Source organism: Ranitomeya imitator, chromosome 5, assembly GCF_032444005.1.
Source record: "Ranitomeya imitator isolate aRanImi1 chromosome 5, aRanImi1.pri, whole genome shotgun sequence".
Taxonomy (NCBI): Eukaryota; Metazoa; Chordata; class Amphibia; order Anura; family Dendrobatidae; genus Ranitomeya; species Ranitomeya imitator.
This window is the reverse complement of record NC_091286.1, coordinates 426,012,899-426,032,108: the sequence shown is the minus strand read 5'-3', so window position 1 is coordinate 426,032,108 and position 19,210 is coordinate 426,012,899.

Genomic DNA, 19,210 nt, shown 5'->3' with positions numbered 1-19,210 from the left:
CGACTGTTTAATTTATCTGTGCCAGAGCACGCCGCTATGCGGAGTTATATAAAGGAATCCTTGGAGAAAGGTTATATTCGCCCGTCGTCATCACCGTTGGGAGCAGGGTTCTTTTTTGTGGCCAAGAAGGATGGTTCTTTGAGACCTTGTATTGATTACCGCCTTCTTAATAAGATCACAGTCAAATTTCAGTACCCTTTGCCGCTGCTGTCTGATTTGTTTGCTCGGATTAAGGGGGCTAGTTGGTTCACCAAGATAGATCTTCGAGGGGCGTATAATCTTGTGCAAATTAAACAGGGCGATGAATGGAAAACAGCATTTAATACGCCCGAGGGCCATTTTGAGTACCTGGTTATGCCATTCGGGCTTTCTAATGCTCCATCTGTGTTTCAGTCCTTTATGCATGACATCTTCCGAGAGTACCTGGATAGATTCATGATTGTATATTTGGATGATATTTTGGTCTTTTCGGATGATTGGGAGTCTCATGTGAACCAGGTCAGAATGGTGTTCCAGATCCTTCGTGCGAATTCCTTATTTGTGAAGGGGTCAAAATGTCTCTTTGGAGTTCAGAAGGTTTCATTTTTGGGTTTCATTTTTTCCCCTTCTTCTATCGAGATGGACCCTGTTAAAGTTCAGGCCATTTATGATTGGACTCAGCCGACATCTGTGAAGAGCCTGCAGAAGTTCCTGGGCTTTGCTAATTTTTACCGTCGCTTCATCGCTAATTTTTCTAGTATTGCTAAACCGTTGACTGATTTGACCAAGAAAGGTGCTGATGTGGTCAATTGGTCCTCTGCGGCTGTAGAGGCTTTTCAAGAGTTGAAGCATCGTTTTTCTTCTGCCCCTGTGTTGTGCCAGCCAGATGTTTCGCTCCCGTTTCAGGTCGAGGTTGATGCTTCTGAGATTGGAGCAGGGGCTGTTTTGTCGCAAAGAAGTTCTGATGGCTCGGTGATGAAACCATGTGCCTTCTTTTCTAGAAAATTCTCGCCTGCTGAGCGCAATTATGATGTTGGCAATCGAGAGTTGTTGGCCATGAAGTGGGCATTCGAGGAGTGGCGACATTGGCTTGAAGGAGCCAAGCATCGCGTGGTGGTCTTGACGGATCACAAGAATTTGACTTATCTCGAGTCTGCCAAACGGTTGAATCCTAGACAGGCTCGATGGTCGCTGTTTTTCTCCCGTTTTGATTTTGTGGTTTCGTACCTTCCGGGCTCTAAGAATGTGAAGGCTGATGCCCTGTCAAGGAGTTTTGTGCCTGACTCTCCGGGTGTTCCTGAGCCGGCGGGTATTCTCAAAGAGGGGGTAATTTTGTCTGCCATCTCCCCTGATTTGAGGCGGGTGCTGCAGAAGTTTCAGGCTGATAGACCTGACCGTTGTCCAGCGGAGAAACTGTTTGTCCCTGATAGATGGACTAGTAGAGTTATCTCTGAGGTTCATTGTTCTGTGTTGGCTGGTCATCCTGGAATCTTTGGTACCAGAGATTTGGTGGCTAGATCCTTTTGGTGGCCTTCTTTTTCACGGGATGTGCATTTTTTTGTGCAGTCCTGTGGGACTTGTGCTCGGGCTAAGCCCTGCTGTTCTCGTGCCAGTGGGTTGCTTTTGCCCTTGCCGGTCCTGAAGAGGCCCTGGACGCATATTTCCATGGATTTTATTTCAGATCTCCCTGTCTCTCAAAGGATGTCGGTCATTTGGGTGGTTTGTGATCGCTTCTCTAAGATGGTCCATTTGGTACCCTTGGCTAAATTGCCTTCCTCCTCTGATTTGGTGCCATTGTTTTTCCAGCATGTGGTTCGTTTGCATGGCATTCCGGAGAACATCGTCTCGGACAGAGGTTCCCAGTTTGTTTCGAGGTTTTGGCGGTCCTTTTGTGCTAAGATGGGCATTGATTTGTCGTTTTCTTCGGCTTTCCATCCTCAGACAAATGGCCAAACCGAACGAACTAATCAGACTTTGGAAACATATCTGAGATGCTTTGTTTCTGCTGATCAGGATGATTGGGTGTCCTTCTTGCCTTTGGCTGAGTTCGCCCTTAATAATCGGGCCAGCTCGGCTACTTTGGTTTCGCCTTTTTTCTGTAATTCTGGTTTCCATCTTCGTTTCTCTTCAGGGCAGGTTGAGCCTTCGGACTGTCCTGGTGTGGATGCTGTGGTGGACAGGTTGCAGCAGATTTGGACTCATGTGGTGGACAATTTGACATTGTCCCAGGAGAATGCACAACGTTTCGCTAACCGCCGGCGCTGTGTTGGTCCCCAACTTCGTGTTGGGGATTTGGTTTGGTTGTCGTCTCGTTATGTTCCCATGAAGGTTTCCTCTCCTAAGTTTAAGCCTCGTTTCATTGGTCCGTATAAGATTTCTGAAGTTCTCAATCCTGTGTCGTTTCGTTTGGCCCTTCCAGCTTCTTTTGCCATCCATAATGTGTTCCATAGGTCGTTATTGCGGAGATACGTGGCGCCTATGGTTCCCTCCGTTGATCCTCCTGCCCCGGTGTTGGTCGAGGGGGAGTTGGAGTATGTGGTGGAGAAGATTTTGGATTCTCATGTTTCGAGACGGAAACTCCAGTACCTGGTCAAGTGGAAGGGTTATGGTCAGGAAGATAATTCCTGGGTTTTTGCCTCTGATGTTCATGCTGTCGATCTGGTTCGTGCCTTTCATTTGGCTCGTCCTGATCGGCCTGGGGGCTCTGGTGAGGGTTCGGTGACCCCTCCTCAAGGGGGGGTACTGTTGTGAATTCTGTGATCGAACTCCCTCCTGTGGTCATGAATGGTACTTCGGCGAGTTCTGTCTATGGGCTCCCTCTGGTGGCTGTGAGTGGAGCTGCTGCTTCTGAGGTTCCTTTCACAGGTGACTTAGTTTATTCTTTGGCTGGCTGCTCTATTTAACTCCACTCAGATCATTACTCCATGCCAGCTGTCAATGTTCTTGTACTGGTTCAGTTGCTCTTGGATCTTTCTGGTGACCTGTCTATTCCAGCAGAAGCTAAGTCCCTGCTAGTTAATTATTTGTTCATTGTTTCCTTGTCCAGCTTGCTATCTTGATTTTGCCTTGCTAGCTGGAAGCTCTGGGATGCAGAGTGGCACCTCCGCACCGTGAGTCGGTGCGGAGGTCTTCTTGCACACTCTGCGTGGTCTTTTTGTAGTTTTTTGTGCTGACCGCAAAGATACCTTTTTTATCTTCAGTCTGTTTAGTAAGTCTGGCCTCCCTTTGCTGAAACCTGTTTCATTTCTGTGTTTGTGACTTTCATCTTAACTCACAGTCAATATATGTAGGGGCTGCCTTTTCCTTTGGGGAATTTCTCTGAGGCAAGGTAGGCTTTATTTTCTATCTTTAGGGCTAGTTAGCTCTTAGGCTGTGAAGAGGCGTCTAGGCAGTGTTAGGTACGCTCCACGGCTATTTCTAGTTGTGTGATAGGATTAGGGGTTGCGTTCAGCAGAGCTCCCACTTCCCAGAGCTTGTCCTGTGTGAGTTTAACCATCAGGTCGTTCCGGGTGCTCCTAACCACCAGGTCCATAACAAGAGCCCAAAAGCAGAATTCACATCACCGGACACAGACTTTTTTTGTTTTCTCGGCTGCAGTCTGGAGGATCTGATTTACTTTCTGTTTGTGAGAATGCTGTTTAGTAAAAGAGACTTTACTTTGCACTTTTCCTGGGTCACTGCCTCATCACTGCACAGTGTGGATACTGCTGCACTACATATGGTGGAGAATGCGTGTGAACTGAGGCATACCCCAAAGCATGCTGCATGTCTATAATTAAGCAAGCAATGCTGCAGCTCAAGCCGGCTGACAAGATGGAGGAGCTTTTGAAGCAGTTGGTCCTCGCTCAGCAGGGGCAACAATAAGCAGCACCACCAGCAGCTGCAATGTCAGCAGCAGTAGATATATAATCAGCAACAGCAGCAGACAAATAACTTGTTGATGCAGCAGATCATGGCTATGTTAGAGGCGGCCCTACCAGCAACTTCAATTCATTTGGAGGCTCGATATAACGTTCAGTCAGCGCTGAGAAAGATGGGTCCTGAGGACAACATGGAGGCCTACCTCACCATCTTCGTGCATACAGCAGAGTGGGAGAGCTTACCAATGGCCCATTGAGCTGAAGTGGTGGCCCCCTTCCTGACAGGAGATGCCCAGAAGGCTTACCTGGACCTCAGACAGGACGATGCCCTGAACTATGGGTAGCTGAAAAGTGAGATTGTTGCCCAACTGGGGGTCAGCACATATGTTAAGGCTCCACGGGTATTCCAGTGTTCTTTTGTGGAGTCTCTTAAATCCTTTCCAGATGGTAGAGAGGGTGGTGGTCAACCGGCTGGTGAGGGCTCTGCCAGTAGCCATACAGCATTGGGTGGAACAAGGTGACTCGGGCACTCTGGACCAGGTGGTAGGACTGATTAAGCAGTATACTGCCACTCAGGACCTTATATGGGACACTGCTCCACTTCGACTGTCACATAATGCCCCACTAGCTCAGGAGCCTGGGAAAAGTCTATGACCCTCCACTGGGGCCAATCCGGACCGATCCCATACTGAGGGGTATCCCAATAGATGAGTGACCACAGACCCGTGTCCCCTAAATCGGCCCCAAAGTCCCCTTGTGTTGCAGCTATTAAGTGTTGGCAGTGCCAACTGCCCCCTAACAGCTGTACCCATGGACTGTGGGTATATTTGCCAAGTGTCTATGTACACCCAGCCCGTCTGCACCACAACTACAGTCATTGCCAGAAGTAAGCCCCAACTGTGCCAGGTACTCAACAGGTACCAGACAGAGGCTCTCTTGGACTCGGTTACCTTAGTGACTCTGGTTCATGGGTCCTTTGTTGCTGAGGACAATCCCAATGGATTTAAAGTGGGGGTGGTATGTATCCATGGGGAACTCCGAGAGTACCCGACTGCAGAGGTTACTTTTTCCACACCGTGTGGAGAAATCAAACATGTGGTGGGAGTGTTGAAGACCCTTTCATATGGGATTGTGTTGGGAAGAGCATTGCCCCTATTCTGGTCTCTGTGGGAGACCAGGTTTAACCTTCTCAAGGTAAATGTTATTCCGGGCATGGAACCCAAAGATCGGGACAGAGTGTAACCCCAATAGGCTTTCCCTAGAGGTATTGGCAGGAGAGGTCAAGGAAACCCCCACCAATCCTCAAGCTGAAGGTGTCCCCAGGTATGTTTGGGATGGCTCAGCTCCAGGATCCCACCCTGTCCTGGGCTCGAGAATGAGTGGTAGAGATTAATGGAGTGCCTCAGCAACCTGGTGCTGAGACAGTTTTTCCCTGCCTGGTTATGCAATAGTTGCTATACAGGGTGGACAAAATCTGGGATGAGGTGGTAGAACAGCTGGTGGTGCCTACTGTCGGGCGGTACTTGGCATGGCTCACACCCACATGCTGGGAGGGCACTTGTGGGCCAAAAAGATGCAGGAGCGCATACTGCAGCATTTTTCTTGGCCTGAGGTCTACGCGGAGGTCCAGAAGTACTGTGACACGTGTCCAGAGTGCCAACTAACCTCACACACCACAAACTACCAGAGTCCATTGGTACCTCTGCCCATCATCGAGGTACCCTTTGAGCGGATAGCAATAGACCTGGTAGGGCACATCATAAAATCCACCCGTGGCCATCAACATATCTTTGTCATAGTGGACTACTGTTGTGAATTCTGTGGTCAAGCTCCCTCTTGTGGTCATGAGTGGTACTTCGGCTGGTTCTGTCCATGAGCTTCCTCTGGTGGATGTGAGTGGGGCTGCGGCTTCTGAGTTTCCTTCCTCAGGTGACGAGGTTAAGTCGTTAGGTGCTGCTCTATTTAACTCCACCTAGTTCTTTGTTCCTAGCCTCCAGTCAATGTTCCAGTATTGGTCTTGCTCTCTCCTGGATCGTTCTTGTGGCCTGTCTGCCCTGCATAAGCTAAGTTCTGCTTGTGTTACTTTTGTTTGCTATTTTTTCTGTCCAGCTTGCTATATTGGTTTGTCTTGCTTGCTGGAAGCTCTGGGGCGCAGAGGGAGCACCTCCGTACCATTAGTCGGTGCGGAGGGTCTTTTTGCGCCCTCTGCGTGGCTGTTTGTAGGTTTTTGTGCTGACCGCAAAGCTATCTTTCCTATCCTCGGTCTATTCAGTAAGTCGGGCCTCACTTTGCTAAAATCTATTTCATCTCTGTGTTTGTGTTTTCATCTTTACTCACAGTCATTATATGTGGGGGGCTGCCTTTTCCTTTGGGGAATTTCTCTGAGGCAAGGTAGGCTTATTTTTCTATCTTCAGGGCTAGCTAGTTTCTCAGGCTGTGCCCGAGGCGCCTAGGTCTGGTCAGGAGCGCTCCACGGCTACCTCTAGTGTGGTGTGATAGGATTAGGGATTGCAGTCAGCAGAGTTCCCACGTCTCAGAGCTCGTCCTATGTTATTAGTAACTATCAGGTCATTTTCAGTGCTCTTAACCACCAGGTCCATTGTGGTTCTAAATCACCAGTTCATTACAGTACTGGAGGCCCAAAGTACTAATGCTTCTCAATAGAGGGAAAGGAGAAGTTCTGAGACCATTTTTTTTTCTCTGCACTGTGTTTTGTCTTTCCTTTCCCCTAGACATTTGGGTGGTTCAGGACACAGGTGTAGTGATGGACATTAAAGGTCTGTCTTCTTGTGTGGATCATCTCACTGCAAGAGTACAAAAAATTCAAGACATTGTGGTTCAGAAATCTATGTTAGAACCTAGAATTCCTATTCCTGATTTATTTTCTGGAGATAGAGCTAAGTTTCTGAATTTCAAAAATAATTGCAAACTGTTTCTGGCTTTGAAACCCCGCTCCTCTGGTGACCCAGTTCAACAAGTTAAGATCATCATTTCTTTATTCAAGACTGGGCATTTTCCCTTGCGCCAGGAGATCCTGCATTATGTGATATTGATGCGTTTTTTCTGGTTTTCAGTGGATCAGGCAGAGAAAAATTTGCTGGCTCTGTGTCAGGGTCAGGATGAGGTAGAGATATATTGTCAGAAGTTTAGGAAGTGGTCTGTGCTCACTCAATGGAATGAATGTGCACTGGCAGCAATTTTCAGAAAGGGTCTCTCTGAAGCCCTTAAGGATGTCATGGTTGGATTTCCTATGCCTGCTGGTCTGAATGAGTCTATGTCTTTGGCCATTCAGATCGATCGACGCTTACGTGAGCGTAAAACTGTGCACCATTTGGCGGTATTATCTGAGCATAAACCTGAACCTATGCAATGTGATAGGACTTTGACCAGAGCTGAACGGCAAGAACACAGACGTCGGAATGGGCTGTGTTTTTACTGTGGTGATTCCACTCATGCTATCTCCGATTGTCCTAAGCGCACTAAGCGGTTCGCTAGGTCTGCCACCATTGGTACGGTACAGTCGAAATTTCTTTTGTCCGTTACTTTGATCTGCTCTTTGTCATCCTATTCTGTCATGGCATTTGTGGATTCAGGCGCTGCCCTGAATTTGATGGACTTGGAGTTTGCTAGGCGCTGTGGTTTTTTCTTGGAGCCCTTGCAGTATCCTATTCCATTGAGAGGAATTGATGCTACGCCTTTGGCCAAGAATAAGCCCCAGTACTGGACCCAATTGACCATGTGCATGGCTCCTGCGCATCAGGAGGATATTCGCTTTTTGGTGTTGCATAATCTGCATGATGTGGTCGTGTTGGGGTTGCCATGGCTACAAGTCCATAACCCAGTATTGGATTGGAAATCTATGTCTGTGTCCAGCTGGGGTTGTCAGGGGGTACATGGTGATGTTCCATTTCTGTCTATTTCATCATCCACCCCTTCTGAGGTCCCAGAGTTCTTGTCGGATTACCGGGATGTATTTGATGAGCCCAAGTCCAATGCCCTACCTCCGCATAGGGATTGCGATTGTGCTATCGATTTGATTCCTGGTAGTAAGTTTCCTAAAGGTCGGCTGTTTAATTTGTCTGTGCCTGAGCACGCCGCTATGCGGAGTTACGTAAAGGAATCCTTGGAGAAGGGTCATATTCGCCCGTCGTCGTCGCCATTGGGAGCAGGGTTCTTTTTTGTGGCCAAGTAGGATGGTTCGTTGAGACCTTGTATTGATTACCACCTTCTAAATAAAATCACGGTCAAATTTCAGTACCCCTTGCCGCTGCTGTCTGATTTGTTTGCTCGGATTAAGGGGGCTAGTTGGTTCACCAAGATAGATCTTCGTGGTGCGTATAATCTTGTGCGTATTAAACAGGGCGATGAATGGAAAACAGCATTTAATACGCCCGAGGGCCATTTTGAGTACCTGGTTATGCCATTCGGGCTTTCCAATGCTCCATCAGTATTTCAGTCTTTTATGCATGACATCTTCCGAGAGTACCTGGATAAATTCCTGATTGTATACTTGGATGATATTTTGGTCTTCTCGGATGATTGGGAGTCTCACGTGAAGCAGGTCAGAATGGTGTTCCAGGTCCTGCGTGCGAATTCATTGTTTGTGAAGGGGTCAAAGTGTCTCTTTGGTGATCAGAAGGTTTCATTTTTGGGGTTCATTTTTTCCCCTTCTACTATCGAGATGGATCCTGTTAAAGTTCAGGCCATTTATGATTGGACTCAGCCGACATCTCTGAAGAGTCTACAAAAGTTCCTGGGCTTTGCTAATTTTTATCATCGCTTCATCAATAACTTTTCTAGTATTGCTAAACCGTTGACTGATTTAACCAAGAAGGGTGCTGATGTGGTCATTTGGTCTTCTGCTGCTGTGGAAGCTTTTCAGGAGTTGAAGCATCGTTTTTCTTCTGCCCCTGTATTGTGCCAGCCAGATGTTTCGCTCCCGTTCCAGGTCGAGGTTGATGCTTCTGAGATTGGAGCAGGGGCTGTTTTGTCGCAAAGAAGTTCTAATGGCTCAGTGATGAAACCGTGTGCCTTCTTTTCCAGGAAGTTTTCGCCTGCTGAGCGTAATTATGATGTTGGCAATCGAGAGTTGCTGGCCATGAAGTGGGCATTCGAGGAGTAGCGTCATTGGCTTGAAGGAGCTAAGCATCGCGTGGTGGTCTTGACTGATCACAAGAACTTGACTTATCTCGAGTCTGCCAAACGGTTGAATCCTAGACAGGCTCGTTGGTCGCTGTTTTTCTCCCGTTTTGACTTTGTGGTTTCGTACCTTCCGGGCTCTAAGAATGTGAAGGCGGATGCCCTGTCTAGGAGTTTTGTGCCCGACTCTCCGGGATTGCCTGAGCCGGCGGGTATTCTCAAAGAGGGGGTAATTTTGTCTGCCATCTCCCCTGATTTGCGGCGGGTGCTGCAAAAATTTCAGGCTAATAGACCTGACCATTGCCCAGCGGAGAAACTGTTTGTCCCTGATAAATGGACGAGTAGAGTTATCTCTGAGGTTCATTGTTCGGTATTGGCTGGTCATCCTGGAATCTTTGGTACCAGAGATTTGGTGGCTAGATCCTTTTGGTGGCCATGTCTGTCGCGGGATGTGCGTTCGTTTGTGCAGTCCTGTGGGACTTGTGCTCGGGCTAAGCCCTGCTGTTCTCGTGCCAGTGGGTTGCTTTTGCCCTTGCCGGTCCCGAAAAGGCCCTGGACACATATCTCTATGGATTTTATTTCGGATCTCCCTGTCTCGCAAAAGATGTCGGTCATTTGGGTGGTTTGTGATCGCTTCTCTAAGATGGTCCATTTGGTACCCTTGGCTAAATTGCCTTCCTCCTCTGATTTGGTGCCATTGTTTTTCCAGCATGTGGTTCGTTTACATGGCATTCCGGAGAACATCGTTTCTGACAGAGGTTCCCAGTTTGTTTCGAGATTTTGGAGAGCCTTTTGTGCTAGGATGGGCATTGATTTGTCTTTTTCCTCGGCTTTCCATCCTCAGACAAATGGCCAAACTGAACGAACCAATCAGACCTTGGAAACATATCTGAGATGTTTTGTTTCTGCTGATCAGGATGATTGGGTGTCCTTTTTGCCTTTGGCTGAGTTCGCCCTTAATAATCGAGCCAGCTCGGCTACTTTGGTTTCTCCGTTTTTCTGCAATTCCGGTTTCCATCCTCGTTTCTCTTCAGGGCAGGTTGAGTCTTCGGACTGTCCTGGTGTGGATACTGTGGTGGATAGGTTGCAGCAGATTTGGACTCATGTAGTGGACAATTTGACATTGTCCCAGGAGAAGGCTCAACGTTTCGCTAACCGCAGGCGCTGTGTGGGTCCCCGACTTCGTGTTGGGGATTTGGTTTGGTTGTCGTCTCGTTATATTCCTATGAAAGTTTCCTCTCCTAAGTTTAAGCCTTGTTTTATTGGTCCGTATAGGATTTCTGAGGTTCTTAATCCTGTGTCTTTTCATTTGACCCTTCCAGCTTCTTTTTCCATCCATAATGTATTCCATAGGTCATTGTTGGGGAGATACGTGGAACCTGTGGTTCCATCCGTTGATCCTCCTGCCCCGGTTTTGGTTGAGGGGGAGTTGGAGTATATAGTGGAGAAGATTTTGGATTCTCGTATTTCGAGACGGAAACTCCAGTACCTGGTTAAGTGGAAGGGTTATGGTCAGGAAGATAATTCCTGGGTCTTTGCCTCTGATGTTCATGCTGCCGATCTGGTTCGTGCCTTTCATTTGGCTCATCCTGGTCGACCTGGGTGCTCTGGTGAGGGTTCGGTGACCCCTCCTCAAGGGGGGGGTGCTGCTGTGAATTCTGTGGTCAAGCTCCCTCTTGTGGTCATGAGTGGTACTTCGGCTGGTTCTGTCCATGAGCTTCCTCTGGTGGATGTGAGTGGGGCTGCGGCTTCTGAGTTTCCTTCCTCAGGTGACGAGGTTAAGTCGTTAGGTGCTGCTCTATTTAACTCCACCTAGTTCTTTGTTCCTAGCCTCCAGTCAATGTTCCAGTATTGGTCTTGCTCTCTCCTGGATCGTTCTTGTGGCCTGTCTGCCCTGCATAAGCTAAGTTCTGCTTGTGTTACTTTTGTTTGCTATTTTTTCTGTCCAGCTTGCTATATTCGTTTGTCTTGCTTGCTGGAAGCTCTGGGATGCAGAGGGAGCACCTCCGTACCGTTAGTCGGTGCGGAGGGTCTTTTTGCCCCCTCTGCGTGGTTGTTTGTAGGTTTTTGTGCTGACCGCAAAGCTATCTTTCCTATCCTCGGTCTATTCACTAAGTCGGGCCTCACTTTGCTAAAATCTATTTCATCTCTGTGTTTGTGTTTTCATCTTTACTCACAGTCATTATATGTGGGGGGCTGCCTTTTCCTTTGGGGAATTTCTTTGAGGCAAGGTAGGCTTATTTTTCTATCTTCAGGGCTAGCTAGTTTCTCAGGCTGTGCCCGAGGTGCCTAGGTCTGGTCAGGAGCGCTCCACGGCTACCTCTAGTGTGGTGTGATAGGATTAGGGATTGCGGTCAGCAGAGTTCCCACGTCTCAGAGCTCGTCCTATGTTATTAGTAACTATCAGGTCATTTTCAGTGCTCTTAACCACCAGGTCCATTGTGGTTCTGAATCACCAGTTCATAACAGACTACGCCACACAGTACCCAGACGCGATACCTCTCCGCCACACCTTGGCAAAACTGGACATTTTTTCTGTCCAGCTTGCTATATTGGTTTGTCTTGCTTGCTGGAAGCTCTGGGATGCAGAGGGAGCACCTCCGTACCGTTAGTCGGTGCGGAGGGTCTTTTTGCCCCCTCTGCGTGGTTGTTTGTAGGTTTTTGTGCTGACCGCAAAGCTATCTTTCCTATCCTCGGTCTATTCACTAAGTCGGGCCTCACTTTGCTAAAATCTATTTCATCTCTGTGTTTGTGTTTTCATCTTTACTCACAGTCATTATATGTGGGGGGCTGCCTTTTCCTTTGGGGAATTTCTTTGAGGCAAGGTAGGCTTATTTTTCTATCTTCAGGGCTAGCTAGTTTCTCAGGCTGTGCCCGAGGTGCCTAGGTCTGGTCAGGAGCGCTCCACGGCTACCTCTAGTGTGGTGTGATAGGATTAGGGATTGCGGTCAGCAGAGTTCCCACGTCTCAGAGCTCGTCCTATGTTATTAGTAACTATCAGGTCATTTTCAGTGCTCTTAACCACCAGGTCCATTGTGGTTCTGAATCACCAGTTCATAACAGACTACGCCACACAGTACCCAGACGCGATACCTCTCCGCCACACCTTGGCAAAACTAATAGCCCACAAGCTATTTGCCATGTTTTGTCACCTTGGAGATCCTTATGGATCAGGGGACTTCTTTTATGTCCAAGGTAACCAAGGAGCTGTGCAAGCTGCTCCTTATCAAACCGCTACGCACATTGGTGTACCACCCACAAACCGACGGGTTGATAGAGAAGTTTAACAAGACGCTCAAAGCCATGCTCAAGAATGTGGTAGCCAAGGATGGGAGGGATTGGGACATGTTATTGTCTTATCTTATGTTCGCTGTCTATCAGGTACCACAGGCATCCACAGGTTTTTCCCCATTTTAATTGTTGTATAGCAGGCTTTCAATGGGACTGCTCGATGTAGCTAAGGAGATGTGGGAACAGGAGCCAACTTCGCATTGAAGCGTAATCGAGCACGTGGCGAGCATGGAGGACCGGATTGCGGCAGTACAGCCCATAGTAAAAGAGCATATCATGGTTGCCCAGGCTGCACAGAGCCGTACGTACAATAAGAGAGCTATGGTCAGGACCTTTAAAGAAAGGGACTAGGTGTTGGTACTAGTGCCCCCCCCCCCTTCCCCCGTCAGAGTTTAAGCTCATGGCCAAGTGGCAAGGGCCATATGAGATACGGGGGAAAGTAGGAGAAGTGAATTATAAAGTGTACCAACCCGGAAAAAGGAAACCCGATCAACTATACCATGTCAACCTGCTAAAAGCCTGGAAGGACCAGGAATGTTTGGTCACAGAGGTGACTCCAGTCGTACCAATAGGGATCCCTCTGGCATCGGCCAAGGACACAGCCAGGGGTCAGGTTAAAATAAATGATGCTCTCACCAAATAGCAGCGATGTGAGGCTCAAGCTCTGGTGCAGCAGAATATGGACGTATTCTCAGAACTGCTGGGGTGGACCTCTCTGATACAACATGACATTGTCACCAGCCCCGGGTAAGGGTATGGGTGAAACCGTACCAAGTGCCCAAAGCCAGAAAGCAAGCCATCACGGCCGAAGTGAAGCAAATGCTTCAGTTGGAAGTCATTGAGGAGTCCCAGAGTGAGTGGGCTAGCCCCATTGTGCTGATTCCAAAGCCAAATCGGTCTTTACGTTTTTGTAATGACTTCAGGAAATTGAATGAGGTATCCAAGTTTGACCTCTAGCCAATGCCCCTGGTGGATGAGCTAATTGAGGGACTCGTGGAGGCCCAGTACTTCACCATGCTCGATCTCACCAAAGGTTACTGGCAGGTCCCGTTAATGGCGTCAGCAAAAGAAAAGACCACTTTTATAAAACCAGAGGGCCTCTATTAGTATGTTGTCTTGCCTTTCGGGTTACATGGGGCTGCGGCCACATTCCAGAGGCTGATGGACATTGTGTTAGAACCTCATCGGAATTACATGTCAGCCTATTTGGATTACATAGTCATCTTTAGTACCAACTGAGATGTCCCAGGTTCAAGCAGTGCTGGAGTCTCTCAGAATTGCGGGGTTAACAGCAAACCCAAAGTAATACGAGATAGGACTCATGAAAACCCAGTACTTAGCTTACGTGATCGGCCGCTGGCTAATCAAACCCCAGGTAACCAAGATTGAGGCCATTCAAATATGGCCCAAGCCGTTAAGAACCCAACAGGTGAGGGCATTCCTTGGCATCATTGGGTGCTACCGCCAGTTTATACCCAATTTTGCGGGGAAATCGGCACCCCTAACTGACCTGTTAAATGATCTGGTGGAATCCTCAAACGGAGGAAACGTTCCAGTCCTTGAAGTCTGCGTTGTGTGGACAACCGATCCTCATCAGCCCCAACTTCAAGGACACATTTATCGTGCAGACAGATGCCTCAGAGGTAGGTCTGGGAGCGGTGCTGTTGCAAGAGGTGAACAGGGATGAGCATCCAGTCACCTACTTAAGCAGGAAAATGACCCCGGCAGAGAAAAATTATAGTGTACTGGAGAAGGAGTGCTTGGCGATTAAATGGGCCTTGGAGTCGGTACGCTTCTATTTGCTCGGGTGTCAGTTTAGTTTAGTAATGCACCATTCACCCCTCGTCTGGAAGAGAATCACAAAAGAGAGGAATGCTCGGATCACCAGATGGTTCCTGTCCCGAAAAAACTTTAGTTTCTCAGTGAAATAACATCGGGTGGGGAAGTCACAGGGAATTGCAGATGCCCTGTCACGGGCCCCCTGTATTGTGACAAATGTTCAACCACACAAGTCTGAACAGAGGGGAACTGTGAGGCAATGACCCATGTTATATGTGAGGGCCTCTATGTGTCCCCCAGGATATGCAGGATGTTCATATGGAGGCCGTGGGAGTGCATTGCATTCACAGGCATAGCTGTGATTGCAATGCAGAATAGAAGTGTTTATTTTGGGCAAGCTGTTGTGATTTCAGCTTTTGGGCTCCCTCCGGTGGTTGTAGAGGGTAATGCAGTTGTGCCTGGACTGCAGGATTGGACAGGTGTATCTACTAATTCCAAAACTGACTGGGGTACATAGCTTTGCAGGACTCTTTGGTCCCTGCCAGTTGTCCATTGTTTTTGGAGGATTCACTTCCCTGCTGGTCTCTCCAGTTTGCTGTGCTTTTCTACAAAGATAAGTCTGATTTCATATCTGCGTATGTTATTTCCCTCTCCTCTCACAGTTAATATTTGTGGGGGCTATCTATCCTTTGGGGATTTTCTCTGAGGCAAGATAGGTTTCCTGTTTCCGTCTATAGGGGTAGTTAGATCTTAGGCTGTGTCAAGGGGTCTAGGGAGTGTTAGGTACCCCCCACGGCTACTTCTAGTTGCGCTGCTAGGTTCAGGGTTTGCGGTCAGTACAGGGACAACCTTCTCCAGAGTCCGTCTCATGCTGCTCCTAGGCCATCAGATCATAACAGCAAGCTATTTGTCCAAGGCAGATTTAAGAAAACCTGCTCTGGGCTTTTATTTTTTAAATGGACTACTGGATGGTAGTGGGACAGTCTGTTTCCACCCAAGCCCTGGGTTTTCCATGTGGCCAGAAGGTTGGGTGTGTACGTTTTGTCTTGCAAGCAGGCAGAGCAGAAGGCTCTGCAGAGCTCAACCTGTGTGAGGCAACACAGGGCCAAGCAGAGCTAAAAGGCCTGGCAGCCTCAGCATGCATGGCAGTGCAGTCACCCATGGCAACTGGTCATGGACTGTCTTTGTTTTCTCAACTGTGATCCGGATGATCTGATTTACTTTCTGTTTGTGAGTACGCTGTTTTTTAAGAGACTTTACTTTGCACTTTTCCTGGGTCATTGCGTCATCACTGCACAATGTGGATACCGCTGAACTACAGTGTATCCATGAGTAACAACACTATATTTCTACTTATTATGTTTTGTATACAAAAGGGAGGACACTGAGTTGGTGCCACAGGATTTGTCAAGTCAAAACAAATTTTATTAGAAATTTACACATACATGTTAAAAATGCATAGAAAGGTTGGGCAAAGAGTAAAAATGAGGGGGAAGGATAGTGACAATAAGTCCAGACATTAAGTGGTCAGTGGCAGTGATTGAAAAGCTCAATGTGTAATAGTAATCATTTAGAATATATTCATAATATTCATACATGTCCATCCTAGGAAACTGACAGCAGTGTGTGCTGAGTCCGCAGTCCCCAACGCATGTTTTGCTGGTGAGTCGCTTCTTCAGAGGGCGCCCCCTGATTAAGCGATGACTAATTACTAATATACCTCTACTTTACCATCTTTGGATCCGTCACTTAGTCCATCTTTCTGCTTGTTGGATACATGAATGCACCCCGGGGCAGAGTTCCTAATGCCAAACACTGAGTCTTTTGTATGCAAGTGTGATATGCATATGTTGAGCTCTGCTACAATGTGGCCACAGTGCAGAGTTCACCTCTTGAGACCTACAGTGTATGATGGTATAACACATGTATACCAGGGACATAATCGAACAATGGATAGATTCCTAGGACAGGAAAACAAAAAGCATGTCCAAGAGTGTTTAAAGTTTGCTCAACAACATTTAGAAAAGCATGTGAAATACTAGGAGAACACATGCCAAAATGCACACCATGTTTGGAGGCCAAAAGGCACTGCATATCACTAGGGTTGAGCGACTTTTACTTTTTTAGGGTCGAGTCGGGTTTCGCGAAACCCGACTATCTCAAAAGTCGAGTAAAATTGGCCGATTATCGTGAAAAGTCGGGGATCGACCGGAACACGAAACCCAATGCAAGTCAATGGGGAAGCATAGTCGGCAGTGAGTGGAGGCCAGGAAAACACCTACAGTGCCCATTTTAATGGCAAAAACATCCATTCTTGGTACTGAAGCTTGTCAATCTTAATTTACCTTATAATAATAGTTAGGCATTGGACATTGGGGGTCGTTTGGCTAAAGTTGTGGGGGGTATGGCTGGTTCAAGTATTTAGTGGGCCCAGGAAACGTGGACCACGTCACGGCAGTGGAGCAGGGAGAGGTAAGTATTTCAACTTTGCAAGTGCTGTGATCCTGAGCAAGCAGGGGTGGCCCACTCGTTCGCATTGGCACTGGCACAGGGCCCCTCAAAGTTCGGCGGTGTGTTTGCATGGCGGGGGCGCCTCCCACCAGCAGCGACACTTTTGCGTACTATGAGGGGCCCTGTGCCAGTGACGTCGCCAATGAGTATTTCCCCCCCAACTGATGAAGGAACCTACACTTTCATCTGCACTTTCCTCTTTGTCCCCGTGTAAGGTGGTATAGAATGCGGGAAGGGGAACCTCACTTTCAGCAGGGTCAGATTCTGGCTGTGTAGCGTGCAAGGGGAATGTAGCGGTCTGGGTCAATGTACCAGCAGAGTCATCTAGCATTGGCTGGGCAATGGGCAGGATGAGGAGGAAACACAGATATAGGCCCAAATAATAAAGTGGGCTAAATGCATTTCAAAATTGGTAACAGGACTAACCAGGCGGCATTGCTTTGTTCAGTGGAGGACAACTGTAATGAGAGGCTGACACAGTGAGTAGGCCCAAATCAGTAAGTAGTCTAAATGCAGTTCAAAATTGGTAACAGTAGTAAACAGGCGGTACTGCTTGCTTGGTTGGGGGCTACTAACGGTGTCTGCCGCTCCTTGCTGTTCTCCTTCAAACCCCAACCAAACCAGTAGGCCAAATGCAGTGTAATATTAACAACTACTTAATGAGAGCCTGAAGATCGAAGCTCAGGACAGGAAACCAGAAGAACAGCAAGGAGCGGCAGACACCGTTAGTAGGCCCCAACCCAACTAGTAGGCCAAATGCAGTGTTATATTAACAACTACTTAATGAGAGCCTGAAGATCGAAGCCCAGGACAGGAAACCAGGTGAACAGCAAGGAGCGGCAGACACCATTAGTAGGCCCCAACCAATCTAGTAGGCCAAATGCAGTGTTATATTAACAACTATTTAACAAGAGCCTGAAGATAGAAGCTCAGGAAAGGCAACCAGGAGAACACCTTGGGGCGGCAGACAATGTTAGTAGGCCCCAACCATACTAGTAGCCCTACTGCATTTGTTCCATTTAACAACTATTTAACAAGAGCCTGAAGATAGAAGGTCAGGAAAGGTAACCTGGAGAACACCTTGTAGCGGCAGACACTGTTAATAGGCCCCAACCAAACTAGTAGCCCCACTGCAGTTTTAAAATTCTGATAGGCTGAAAACCTGACAATTGCAGGTCATTTTTTTTAAGAGGACAGCTGTATTGAGTGGCACAGACAGACACTGCTAGTAGGCCTTACACCACGAAGTTGGCTCGATGCAGGTTTAAAAAAGGTTACATGGGTACACAGTCAGCATTGGCTTGGTCAGTGGAGGACAATTGGAAGGAGGGACCGCAGACAGACTTACTAGGCCTAAAATAAAAAAAGGAGGCTCTATGCACTTTTAATTAGGTTCCAGGGGTACACAGGCAGCATTGGTGTGGTCAGCGGAGGCCAATTGGAAGGAGGAACCGCAGACAGACTTAGTAGGCCTAAAATAAAAAAGGAGGCTCTATGCACTTTTAATTAGCTTCCAGGGGTACACAGGCAGCATTGGTGTGGTCAGCGGAGGACAATTGGAAGGAGGGACCGCAGCCAGACTTAGTAGGCCTAAAATAAAAAAAGTAGGCTCTATGCACTTTTAAATAGGTTCAAGGGCTACACAGGCAGCATTGGAGTGGTCAGCGGAGGACAATTGGAAGGAGGGACTGCAGACAGACTTAGTAGGCCTAATATAAAAAAAGGAGGCTCTATGCACTTTTAATTAGGTTCCAGGGGTACACAGGCAGCATTGGTGTGGTCAGCGGAGGACTATTGGAAGGAGGGACCGCAGACAGACTTAGTAGGCCTTTAAATAAAAAAAGTAGGCTCTATGCACTTTTAAATAGGTTCCAGGGGTACACAGGCAGCATTGGTGTGGTCAGCGGAGGACTATTGGAAGGAGGGACCGTAGACAGACTTAGTAGGCCTAAAATAAAAAAAGGAGGCTCTATGCACTTTTAATTAGGTTCCAGAGGTATACAGGCAGCATTGGTGTGGTCAGCAGAGGACTATTGGAAGGAGGGACCGCAGACAGACTTAGTAGGCCTTTAAATAAAAAAAAGTAGGCTCTATGCACTTTTAAATAGGTTCTAGGGTACACAGGCAGCATCGGTGTGGTCAGCAGAGGACAATTGGAAGGAGGGACCGCAGTCAGACTTAGTAGGCCTAAAATAAAAAAGTAGGCTCTATGCACTTTTAAATGTCAACAAATTGGTATTGTCAGTGCCAGGCATTGAAGGATTTCACCGCATAGACTAAACAGCGGTGGAGCAGTGAGAGATAATTTTGCAAGTGGTAGAGCACAGCTTGAGCTGGGGGGGCACTCTCTCGTGCCCGGCGGTACTGGCCCAGGTCCCCTCATGTTACAACGGTGTGTCTGACGTTGGGTGCGCGCCACCACCGCCAGAGACACTTCATTGTAATATGAGGGACCCAGTGCCGTCGACCAAAAGTGGGCACACCCACCTCTTCAGACAAATGGCACTCTCACGGGTGCTTGCGCCGAGTGGCGAGACCACAGCCCCGGGGGGGAGTCAGCCCATTTAGGGAGGTGCAAACATGTCGTTTGCTGGACATACAGCAGCTGCAAATTAAGAGATTGGAACAGTCAGTAAGACCAGTCCAAAAGC